Raw genomic sequence first — 12,198 nt, 5'->3', positions numbered from 1 at the left:
AATTTATAGTCAACTCTCTGTAGCAAAGAGAGCTGAAAGGAGTTGCCGTACTCCAACATTCTTTTCCCCTTGGAGAAGCAGTCTACATGGAACATTCGACTGATGTGGGGGTTAAAAGGTCTGGCTCCTTTAACTCAATTTAGGACATCTCTGAAGAGTCCATGTAGCTTCATAGTGCCTCATGATATCTATTGAGGCCTCTAATAAAATTGCATCATAGCTAAATGTCTCCTTCTGTTCCATCTTGCTTGTCTCACTCCTTTCTTAGTTGCTGACTGCATAAACTGACTGCATAAAGGGCATAAACTGCTGCATATGAATCCCCATCTGAGTCTGTATCTCAGGGAACTTAAGCCAAGACAAAGTTTTACTATGGCATTTGAGAACCTGATCTTAAAACTTACATGAAAGAGAAAAATTCAAGCATAGTCAAGAAATTGCTAAAGAAGAACAAAGTTGGTAAATGGGTGTTGTTGGTGGTGATCTCTGCACTATCAGATGTCAAGACTTATTATAAAGATGTAGGAAATGAGACAGTATAATTTTGCTATAGAAGCAGATAAATAATAAAGAAGAATAGAAAACTGGACATAGACTGAAACATACATGAAAACTTGAATCATGAGAATGAGTCTAACAGATCATCGAAGGAAAGATGAAATGTCTAGTAATTGTGTTGCTAGAATTTGCTATTTCATACTATAGGTAGAAATAAAATCCAACTGGATTGGTGACATATATAAAAGACAAAACTGTAAAACCTTTAGTTGTCAACATAGGAGAATATCTTTCTGACATCAAGATAGAGAAGAATTTTCTAAACAAGACATAAAAAAAGCATAGCTACAATAGAGTAGTATCCAGAATATGTAGAAACCCTATAGATCAGTATGAAACACTAAAACTTCTTTTTTTGAAACAAAAGACATAAGCAAGTATCTTTTATAACATAAATAGAAATTTTTAAAGAACATTTTATAATAAAATAAAAGTTGTCTAAAAATGTGTACCACCTAGATATACGTATGTTTAGCCAGGAGATGTAGAGCACTCATGCCTCTTGCTCATCTATGTACATTTCTTTAATCTTTCCAGTGACTTCAGTTCTCATGAAAATATCATCTTAAAAATATTCTTAGCATATTAAATATTGTAACTAGCAAGCAAAAATTGGTTTCACCTCAACTAAATCTTCAAGCTCAGTTCTTGAAAGATATTAAAATTCTTTATCATGCGTAAGAAGTACTATAAACACACATACATATACACATATGTATATACATGTAATAGCTGTGTACATGCATTTTATATGTTTAAACATTATAAATGGTAGAATTTATTTTTAAAACTAGCCGATGGGGACTTTCTCAACCAGTAGGAATTATGGTAGAAACTGCCTAGGAAATATCAACTAGAAATGGAAGATTTAACCATATCCCTCTCACTTTGCATTAGTCTGGAAATATTAAATATGTTACCATATCCTGCCTTTCCCCTCACACTGAATCCTTGGTGTTATCACCAACATTTAGCATCTTTTCCAGCAAAACAATAATTTTCTATTCCAACTCTCCTCCACATAGTGTTTCAGACAGCCACTATCAATTCTTCTGAGTTGGCAAAATAAATAACACTTATTTGCCATCTCTACTTTAGACCAAGAGGCATAATAAAATAGACATGCTTAATTTTAGCCTTCAGGAACATTTGTTCATACAAATAATATAGACAATATATTTTCCTTCATCGATGAGCACCCTTATTTGAAATCTGAAGCACCAAACCCAGAATCATAAGGACTTTGAACACTGGTACACATGCCATCTTTTAATGCTAGAAAAGTTTGTTTTCATAAAAGCCAATCTTATTTTTAGTCCTAGTCACTTTAGTCACTGTAACCAAAATTATGTAAACTTTCTAAATAGACTAAATATTCTAAAAATACAGTAGAATACCAGCCTCCACACCAACCAAGTCACAATATGGGTGTCTGGCCTAAACCCACAAAATGAGAATGATGGGAAGGTCATTTATCAAACTGCACAGACCATAACACACTCCCATCCTTGTGTCGAAACAAGGCAATCAAATAGCTGTTACTCAAAGTGATTCCATTATCTTTCGGAAAGCATCCCTGCATACCCGAAAATGCTGATCATATTAGGCTTATGATTTAAATTATAATTCATGATTATATCCATGTGCATTTTGAACACTTTTCCATACTTTGAAAAATAGTAACTATTTCCAACTTTGTTACTATGTTTTCAGAACCTCCCTTGAAGAAATAAGAATGTGACATGGGCTGTGGAAAAATAGTTTGTCTCAATCTATTTGTTATCACTTATTCTGCAGCCTTGGGTACTTAGATTGCTAAATGAACAACTGCTTTGACCATTAGGAAGACTTGGAATAATAACATCAAACATTATGACTTTCTCATCTCCTCTTGCAGCTTTGGCTAATGGAGGTCCCATCAGTGATGCCTTTAAATCACTCAAGCACATTTGGTAAAACACAGAAATGTGTTTTCCCTTTTGTTGTCATTTGCTATTTGGAAAAGCAACAGAGCCAAGCTGCTGCCTTACACCTGCTACATAACTTCGTTTACTTTAAAATATTTCAGTTAGGACAATGTCTGGTTTCCATGCTCCAGAAGCAAATTTTTAAAGTATTTTAAACTGCAAGGTCTAAATCCCCACCATTGTATTTATTGATTAGAAATGTTTTCAGTGGTGAAATTAGTGGTGATCAAGCTATGTGAGATTAGTGGGGATGCACCACCCTTTCAAATATAGGCTGTAAGAATTTGGTGAGTCCAACTTTCTAACACTTTTGCAGCAAGTAAAGCCTTAGCACTAAAACTCCATACCCTGCTATAGCCCAACCCCTCCACTGCAATGACTTAATGGAGGATTTTGTCATCTTTACTGACTGAAAAACAAATAATCTTGGTGTTGCCAAATTTTTTTCTTGCATTTCCCTTGCAATAAACCTTTAAAGAAAGGTGCTCTTAAAGTATAGGCAGGGAGTAAAATTATTGCAAAATTGTTTAAAGTGTCAAAAAATAAAGTGTAAGCAAGATTAATGCTGATCAAAAGGAAAACAGTCCATTTGTGAAATGATGCAACATTAGAAACTATTATTAAAGAACAATTAAGCTATGTAAAAGTGACTTGGAACATGAGGGTATTCTAAAAAGTGTTATATGAGGAAAATGGTCTGTGAGGAAGAGCATTTAATATTCCATTTTTATAAAGCAGTGTGTAGTGTATGTGTGTGTGTGTGTCTGTGTGTGTACGTGAAATTAAAAAACAATACATAACATGGGGCATTAAATGAGAGAGATGAGTGGGATGGGAAAGTGAGGTAAGCAGAAAATAAAAGCTGGGAAGAGACTGTAATATGAAATTTCATTTTGTATGAAATTATATGTGCATATGCATGTTTACAGAAAGTGGAATAATAAGGTGATTTTCTATCAATGATTTATTGTTCATGGTACACTAAGTAGAAAAAGTATCTTGCAATGAGTATCTTACGATCCTATTTCAGGATAAAGGGAATAAACCACACTTCTATGTGGATATATCTATGGCCATGTATGCTCGTATGAGCAAAAAAAATGATATACAATAAGACCTCTAGGGTCTGATCTTGGGTTGGGCTAGATTAATAGGATGTGAGGTGCTGGAGTGTGTAATTATTAGATCTGCCAATTTCTGGATTGCATTGTGTTGACTTACATATTACAACACAAATGCACTACTTCTTAAATTTGAAAATGGGCAAATCTGAGACTGGATATCTGAATGGTTTCCTAAACAAGCTTATTTATTTAAATAATTTATCTTAAACCATTAATTTCACTAGATTCACCAATGTACTGAGTCCTAACTGGAAATCCTTAACTTAGTTCCCTATTTTGGCCAAAGAGTGCTTAAAATTAATTCATTTATAGTACTAAAATTCTTAAGCAACTACTTGATTAAAGCCATTAAAGTTAAATCATGTTCATTTCCATTTGATCATGTTTATTGTCACTCTGGGCTTCCCTGGTGGCTCGGCAGTGAAGAATCCACCTGCAAAGCAGGAGACACGGGTTCACTTCTTGGATCAGGAAAATCCTCTGGAGAAGGAAATGACAACCCACTCCAGTCTTTTTGCCTGAGAAATCCCATGGACAGAGGAGCCTAGCAGGCTACAGACCACGGGGTTGCAAGAGTCGGACACTGACTAAACAACAAATTGTCATTTTTGCATAGGAGTAATACTTCTGATTTTTGAGTGCTGACTAATGAGAACTACCAAAAATTAGCATTTATGGAGCTGCTTCTATATGCCATACATTACACTTTTTTTTTGGAGCTATAATTTACATTCAGTAAAATTTCCCCTTTCAAGTGTACTATAACCATAAAAGTCCTCCAAGGAACAGATACCAAGATGAGAATAAACATGTATTATATTCGCAAGTGCTTGCTTGCTTGTTTGATTGACTTTAGCTATTGTAACAGGAATTTAGTTGTTTCCCACTGATATCTTTTACACAATCCTATACCACAGGTATAATTTGTAGAACAAACTTTAAATAGCTTGCCCATGGTAACTCATAGCTGGTCTGATCTTTAAAACAGTGCTTGTAGCCACATGTAACCTATTGTTGCCAAGATCCTGAGTCTTCCTTAAGTGACAGTGGGTTGTGCATGTGGTTACTCAGAAGCAGTGGATCGTGGAGCATATTTCCTGGCTATTTCCTCGGTTCAAGGATGTGATCAATATCACAAAAACTTTCAAAACCTTTTACTGACTTATCTTTGCATAGTGGGACTATACAAAGAAAATATGGAAGAGTAGAAAATAGAGAAAAAAGTCACTCAAACTCTATTTAGTAAGCACATAAATTTAAGTTGCAGTTATGGCAGTTGAGGGAAAATTTATTGAAAGATAACACCAATAATAAGCTGGGTGAGGCTACTGTAAAATGAGTTGTTTATTTATGTAAATTTTCTCTGATGTGCTTCATGTGTAGTGTGACATTACTAAAAATTAATATTTGGTTTTTAGGACCACAGCATAAAATTCAGAAGAAATAAGAACATGTAGATAATATTCAATCTTCTACTTTTATGATTCAGATTTTTGTAAAATTAGTGGAATGATTCTACTGAAAACTAGCATTATTAGTCATAATATGACTTCTAAGGAATTCACTTGATGGAAGGTGGTAGGGAAGGGAAGTTAAAATCTTTGTGATATGGTCTTTAATGTTGTTTTGGTCTTTTGTTTTCAGCAGGGATTACAGTACCATTAAGGAAGTAAGAAATGTAGAGAAATGATATTGTGCGGTTTATGGATAAATAACTCAGCAATATGACCCCAGTGAGACCAAGGGATAGGGGTTTGAGGGTGGACTTGAGAGAACATGATCTGAAAGCTATCATTTTTTTTCTATATTTTTTGCTTTTTAAATCTAGGGTTACATTTATTCCTACAGAAGGTTATCAGTAGAATACAAAAACACAGAAACAAGAATACAGAAACTAGTCTTTATTCCAGACCCCTTGTGAGTATGTATGTGTAAACTAGTAAGCTATAAGCTCTAGAGAGCTTAGAAAAGGCATCCTAGCCTCTATGTAACCAGAACAACAATGTTTATACCTCTCCCATAATTAAAATCACATGTCTGACCATAAGCTCTGGATGAGGGTTTGCTTACCTTAATGACTGCTTGTAAACTACTTGGCCACTTAAGTGTCACTGGCTCTGTGAATTGAATCAGAAGGGAGAAAAGTGTCAATGTCAGAATCCACTTTAGGCATTTAAGCTGATTCCACAACTTATAAAACCATTCATATAAACAAATTCCAACCTCAAATATTTTTTTCCTCACCTCAGTCCATCAAATTGCAAGTTAAGTACTAATTCTGGTTGGTTGAAAAACTCAACAGACCAAAAATATGTAATCATTACCTTAAAGTGCAAATGATTTGCAAAATTTCACCTAGATGTTTTTATTCATATCATGGAAAATTATGTATATTACCATTATTCAATATTTAGTCATCAGCCACTTTCTAAACAGTTTGAAATGTCAAGTCAAATCTAAACTCTCTAAATTTTAAAGTGTTTAATTACACTAAGAAAAGAAAAATAGGATGAAATTATTCAGAGCTTAATTCTTAGACTGTTGAAAGGAAAATGTAAATTTCAACAATTTCCAACAGGTTCAAAATCAGAAGTTAATTTTATTTTTCAAGTGAACCAAATTATTTTGTTTAAATGTCAATCTATTCATAGAATTACAAACTTACTGTATTCTAGAAAAGACTTAAAGAATTGATACAAATATTTAAAAACAAATCATTGGTATTAACAACATACAAAATGTATGCATTCTAGATAAATGATTCCATTCAATTGTACATTTAATTGAAACATGTTAGATTTCCAAACATAAGTTTAATTTTTTCTTCCCAAGTTTGGTCAACTTTGACTTAACAAGTAGTGCATGCCTGCCTGGTTCTAACTTTTTACTCTACTGGAATAGATAAATATCATATTAATGAAATTTTAGTATTTGTTTTAATTCTATACCATACTTTATCTTACAATATCTTTTGTCTTTACTTTTCAAGTAAGGGAACTATTTGTAGACCTTAATTCTTGACTAAGTAGATGGAACCATTTCTTCAGAGGCATCTGATGTTTGGTAATATGACTATGACCAACTTTGATAAACATACACCAAAAGACTGCAAGACATTTACCCATGTAAATTTAAGAAAACAGAATGTAAAGATAGGAGGAAGAGAAACGTAAAGTGAAAGTAGCTTGTAGAAATAATAAGTGACTTTACTGAAGTGGTGTGTGTCTTGACCTACTTTAAAGAGGAAGCTATTTAGAATGATCATATATTATGCCAACCTTCTTGTAAAAGTTAGTGAATCCAGTGGAGGAATTTTTAGGAAAAGGTTTAGCTTTTTTCCTTCCCCTGTATTATATGATCTAGACTTGTAAATGGCATGAGTTGATTTCAGTGATTGGCATCTGCACTGTAAATTCATCAGTTCATTATTAATTATATTTTGTCAAGATTTTAAAAAGCTTAGAATGATCCCCAAAGTAAACCATTCATTTTGATAGTCACTGAGATTTTAAAACTAAATTGGAATCGAAGCTTTGGTTTTATAAATAAAATAAAATAATTAATTCAAGAACAATAGTTTTAATATCACATATACTCTTTTAGAATCAGCATCTGATGAAGTGTTCTGACTTTCCAAGAAAAAATGAGTATTCAAGCTAAATTTTGTATACAATTTCTCTGCAAGCTTGTACTTTGACATGAAAGTTTAAAATTTTTAAAGTAAAAGTTGGGATCAAGTTAAAGAATATATGCATGCAATAAGGATCTCTGAGTGATTATGTTTATCATTGCAAGACTGAGCACAATTTGGCCCAGATTCTTAGGAGCCAGGAGAAAATAGAAACCCTAGCTATGATGATTCTTATAAAAAAAAAAAATGAAACATAGCTCTTAGGGAAAATGAAGCTATGCCTAGTAATAAAGCATAAACAGTTCCCTCTGGGATTGTTTTGTAAACTTTACTTTGGAAGCTGCATAATCTTAAATTCAGTAGTAAATTTCATAAAATTTCTTATTTTGGCCTTTTAATAAAATAAGAGAGCATAATATTAGTAGGAACCAGGAAGCCTATTGATCGTCTGAATCATAGAGAACAGGCATTCAACTCACCCAGTTGTTAATCACTTTTATTCTTGGACTGCTGCTGCTGCTAAGTCGCTTCAGTCGTGTCAGACTCTATGCGACCCCATAGACAGCAGCCCACCAGTCTCCCCCGTCCCTGGGATTCTCCAGGCAAGAACACTGGAGTGGGTTGCCATTTCCTTCTCCAATGCGTGGAAAGTGAAAGTGAAGTCACCAGTCGTGTCTGACTCTTAGCGACCCCATGGACTGCAGCCCACCAGGTTCCTCCGTCCATGGTATTTTCCAGGCAAGAGTACTGGAGTGGGGTGCCATTGCCTTCTCTGTTTATTCTTGGACTATGGGCCCTAAAATTATACTTCTCTTTCAAAGTTGGGCTTTTATAGGTGTAGTTAAGATATCAGCCCTCTGAAAATTTCTGCTACATCTAGCCTTATGGAAGGTAGGTAAAGAAACAAAATACGTATTTTAAAAAATTCCCAAAGAAGAAAACCAAAACAATAAAATTAGATATTTAAAAACTGACAAACTTCCCTAAAATTTAGGATATACCTATATATATAAATATGCTCTGAATGTACACGTTGAAAGGACACATTATGTGCCTGGGAAAATAGACTGAGAACACTGAGAAAATCTAACAAAATTATAGGTCTTTCAAGAAAGTGAGTAAATTCTTTTGACATCTGGATTAAAAGTCTAAATCATGTGAAAATGAAAGAAAAGCAAATTGTTAAGAATCCAATAGCAAAATTTTATGCCTTCTGGGGTAAACCAAAAATGAAAATCTGAGCCAAGTATTTTATATTCAGATAAATTGTTTTCCAAGTGTAAAGTCAAACTCTTTTCAATATCCCATAAGTTAGTCCTGAGGTATCTACTAGAGAATAATCTTCAGACAACTAAAATGACTGGCAATATATACATATAAGAACTGGTGGTGAGCATTAGCATATAGTTAATTGTAGCATTATGAATAAACAATTATAAAAAAGAAAGTACATAATGCTTGCTCTTGAACAGGTCTCAGTAATTAATGATCTTAAAGGTGGTGGTGGTTTAGTTGCTAAGTCATGTCCGACTCTTGTGACCCCATGGACTGTAGCCTCCCAGGCTCCTCTGTCCATGGGATTCTCTAGGCAAGAATACTGGAGTGGTTTGCAATTTCCTTCTACAGGGGATCTTCCCGATCCATGAATTGAATCCAGGTCTCCTGCATTGCAGGAAGATTCTTTACCAACTGAGCTACAAGGGAAGCTCTACTACACAATGTACCAATTCTAATGCTGACATCTTCCCCAGGGGTATAGAGTAAATGGTAAGAAGGAACAGGGATAGAACATAGACTGCTTTAAACATATTTTGTTTTATAGACTTGACTTTGAAACCATGCAAGCATTTCATGGGCTTCCCTGGTGGCTCAGATGGTAAAGAATCCACCTGCAATGAGGGAGACCTTGGTTTGATCCCTGGGTTGGGAAGATCCCCTGGAGGAGGGCATGGCAATCCACTCCAGTATTTTTGCCTGGAGAACCCTCGTGGACAGAGGAGTCTGGCGGACTACAGTCCATGGGGTCACAAAGAGTTGGACAAAAAAAGTTAAATCTCTAAACATTGAAGTTAAAACGATATAAATGAATCTAAATGGGTAACTAGTTGCTAGCATAATAACATAGAAACTAATAAAAATAACTTTAAAAAAAGTTTTGTGCTGTACATCCCTAACGGTATATGCTCTAAATTAGGGCAAAAATTGCTGGAAAAATTTAAACAGTTTTTCTAGGTGAGTCAGAGGTAAAGAAATCGCCTGCCAATGTAGGAGATGTACGAGACACAGGAGACGCTGGTTCAATCCCTTGGTGGGGAAGATCCCCTGGAGGAGGAAACGGCAACCCACTCCAGAATTCTTGCCTGGAAACTTCCATGGACAGAGGAGCCTGGAGGGCTGCAGTCCTTGGTGTCACAAAGAGTTGGACACAACTGAGCACGCATGTATATATGTTTTTCAGTCATATTGTAGGTAGTAGTGATTGTACTGCAATTCAAAAATGTTATGTGTATAAAGTATAATTCTGTGATCTTCCAATTCTATAATTCAGTGTCCTTCACAAGCAAGATTCTTGGCAAGGGAGAAAGGAAAAACAGATGTCAGAAAGAAGAGATTAAGTAAAGACCTTTTAGTCCTGAATCTGAAGTATCAATATAAATCAATGATATTTTTTACTTGAAAGAAACTATTTTCTAAATTTTTCAACTGAAAATTCCCATAAATACTGATGCACCCATTAACAATGAGTACCTCCAGCACCTAGAATTTAGTGCTGAAATCTACTTTCTTTCTGAAAGGAGCCAGAGCTCCTTGGAGAAACAGCTAATTCCAGGACCAGGACAGGAAACGTACAGATCATGTTGAATGTTCTTGTCACATCAAATAATAAGGACGCTATCAAAGATTACCAAGTTTATGTCAAAGATTTGGGAACCAACTTGCAGAGACTGTCAAAAATGAGACAACATGAAGATCAATGAGAGGAAAAAAAACTTGAAAAGACTGAAATACATCAAATAAGTTTAAATCCAGGAGCTTATAATGATAATTAAAAATTTATCAGCAATTGAAAGACACTAGGGAACCAACTCATTATCTTGAAAACTTATAAACAAAGAACTACGGGATAATGAAACAGAAGAGTAAGATTTTCATTTTGGTATTTTAGCAAATAAATAAAAAATAACTGACAGAATTAGAATAGCACTGTCTAGTAACCCAAAATGAAAGCAGGGGTCCTCAGGCTTTTTGGCACCAGGGGCCGATTTCATGTAGACAATTTTCCATAGACCAGGGATGGGGTGGGAAGGTTTGGGGATGATTCACGTGCATTACATATATTATGCACTGTATTTCTAATCTAATGCTGCTGCTGATCTGACAGGAGGTACCTGTGGCTGGCTGGGAGGTTGGGAACTCCTGAATTAGTGGATCTAGGCATAGAATTACTGCTAATATCAGAAAGAGCAAGATAACCAGATAGGTGTCTCCTGATTGAGGAAAAAAGTGCCTCCTAAAAAAAAGTATTTTCAGAAAATCAGGTCTGAATCTGGTCAATCCTCCAAATTCAAAGACTAATTTATAAAAAGTTCAGAGGGATGAGGAACATATTAAACTATACTTTGGGGATGTAATCAGCAAAATCCTATAGGACATACAACCAAGTTTCTTCAGCAAATACATTACAAAGAGAAAAAAAAAAAGACAGAGTCAGAAACCAATAGATGAAAAGCAACTTAAAATGAATCTATTAACCAATCACTACATGAGAGCCTTTTTTGGATCCTGATTCAAACTATAAAAATTTGTGACATTAAGTGATAATTGGAAATCTGAACACTGAATATTTGATGATATTCAGGAATTATTAATTTAAAAAATATGATCATGATATTGTGTTATATAAAAAAAGTCCTTTTCTTTTAGAGTTACATACTGAAATATTTGTTCACAAAATAAAATGTTATCTGGAATTTGCCACAAAATAATTTGGCAAGATGAATATAGGGTAAGGGTATCTTGTTAAAGCTGGATAATGGCACATGAGGAGTTTACTACATTGTTCCATATATTTGGGGGATAAATGTTCAAAAATAAAACATTTAAAACAATAACCTGCATGACACTGTCATGCCCTGAAGGCACTTGAAATATTTTCAATTTTCTTCATTAAGCAGTTATTTCTTTTCCGCTGTGTCTGAAAAAAGCAGCCAGTGCTGCATGGAGACCAGCGAGGGTTAAAGAGAACAAGCAGCTGATACATCTGGGGAGCATTAGCTATGTTAAGGACAAGCCAGCATGAAAAGGTAACCGGAAGCAGCAGCTGAGTACTCTCTGGTCTAGCCTTGAGGTCATCTGAATGAAGGGACTGTGGTTTACAGTCTAGCATAGGACATTCATCATTTCAGCACTTTGTTTCAAACCCCAGCACAAGAGTTCCTTTGGTTTGGAATTGGATCAAAACCGAGTAAAAGACGTTTTTATTCTCCATAAGCAATTTTAAATGTTTTGTATACCTTTCAGGAAAGAAAAGACAGGATTTATAGTATAATAACAAAAATTGAATGTCTCTTAGACTTTTTTCTATATTACAAAAATTTTCATTAGCCATAAATGTGAATATGATAAACACTTCTTTTGACTGTCATATCAGTTTATGATCTACAGTATGTATTATATGTGGCACTGTGAAAAGCATGGTAGTTACAGGGTTATTGCAATTTCACAGAATAGAAGACTGAAATAAAACAAAATTATCTAAAATATTGACTCTTCCATTTCTCAGCTTGTTGGGTTGGAAAGTCTATTTTGGTTCCCTCATCTGTAAAACAGGATGTTTTGTAGTAAGGTTGTGAGAAAATGCATAAAGCACCTCACTCATAGCTTCAATACGTGGAAGAATTGTCATTTTCAGAGCTGC

General features: G+C 34.6%; 1 long non-coding RNA gene across 1 annotated transcript in view; it reads right to left on the bottom strand.

Annotated features, from left to right (window-relative positions):
- LOC139036770 (uncharacterized) overlaps positions 1-12,198 on the bottom strand; it is a 53,806-nt gene that overhangs the window by 34,180 nt on the left and 7,428 nt on the right. Inside the window, exon 2 of the long non-coding RNA XR_011489629.1 lies at positions 5,720-5,766. This is a non-coding gene — a long non-coding RNA (uncharacterized lncRNA). The remainder of the gene's footprint in view (positions 1-5,719; positions 5,767-12,198) is intronic.

The sequence above is a fragment of the Odocoileus virginianus genome, chromosome 1, assembly GCF_023699985.2.
Source record: "Odocoileus virginianus isolate 20LAN1187 ecotype Illinois chromosome 1, Ovbor_1.2, whole genome shotgun sequence".
NCBI classification, from domain to species: Eukaryota; Metazoa; Chordata; class Mammalia; order Artiodactyla; family Cervidae; genus Odocoileus; species Odocoileus virginianus.
Note: the sequence above shows the minus strand (reverse complement) of the source record. Positions and strands in the feature narration are given on the sequence as shown.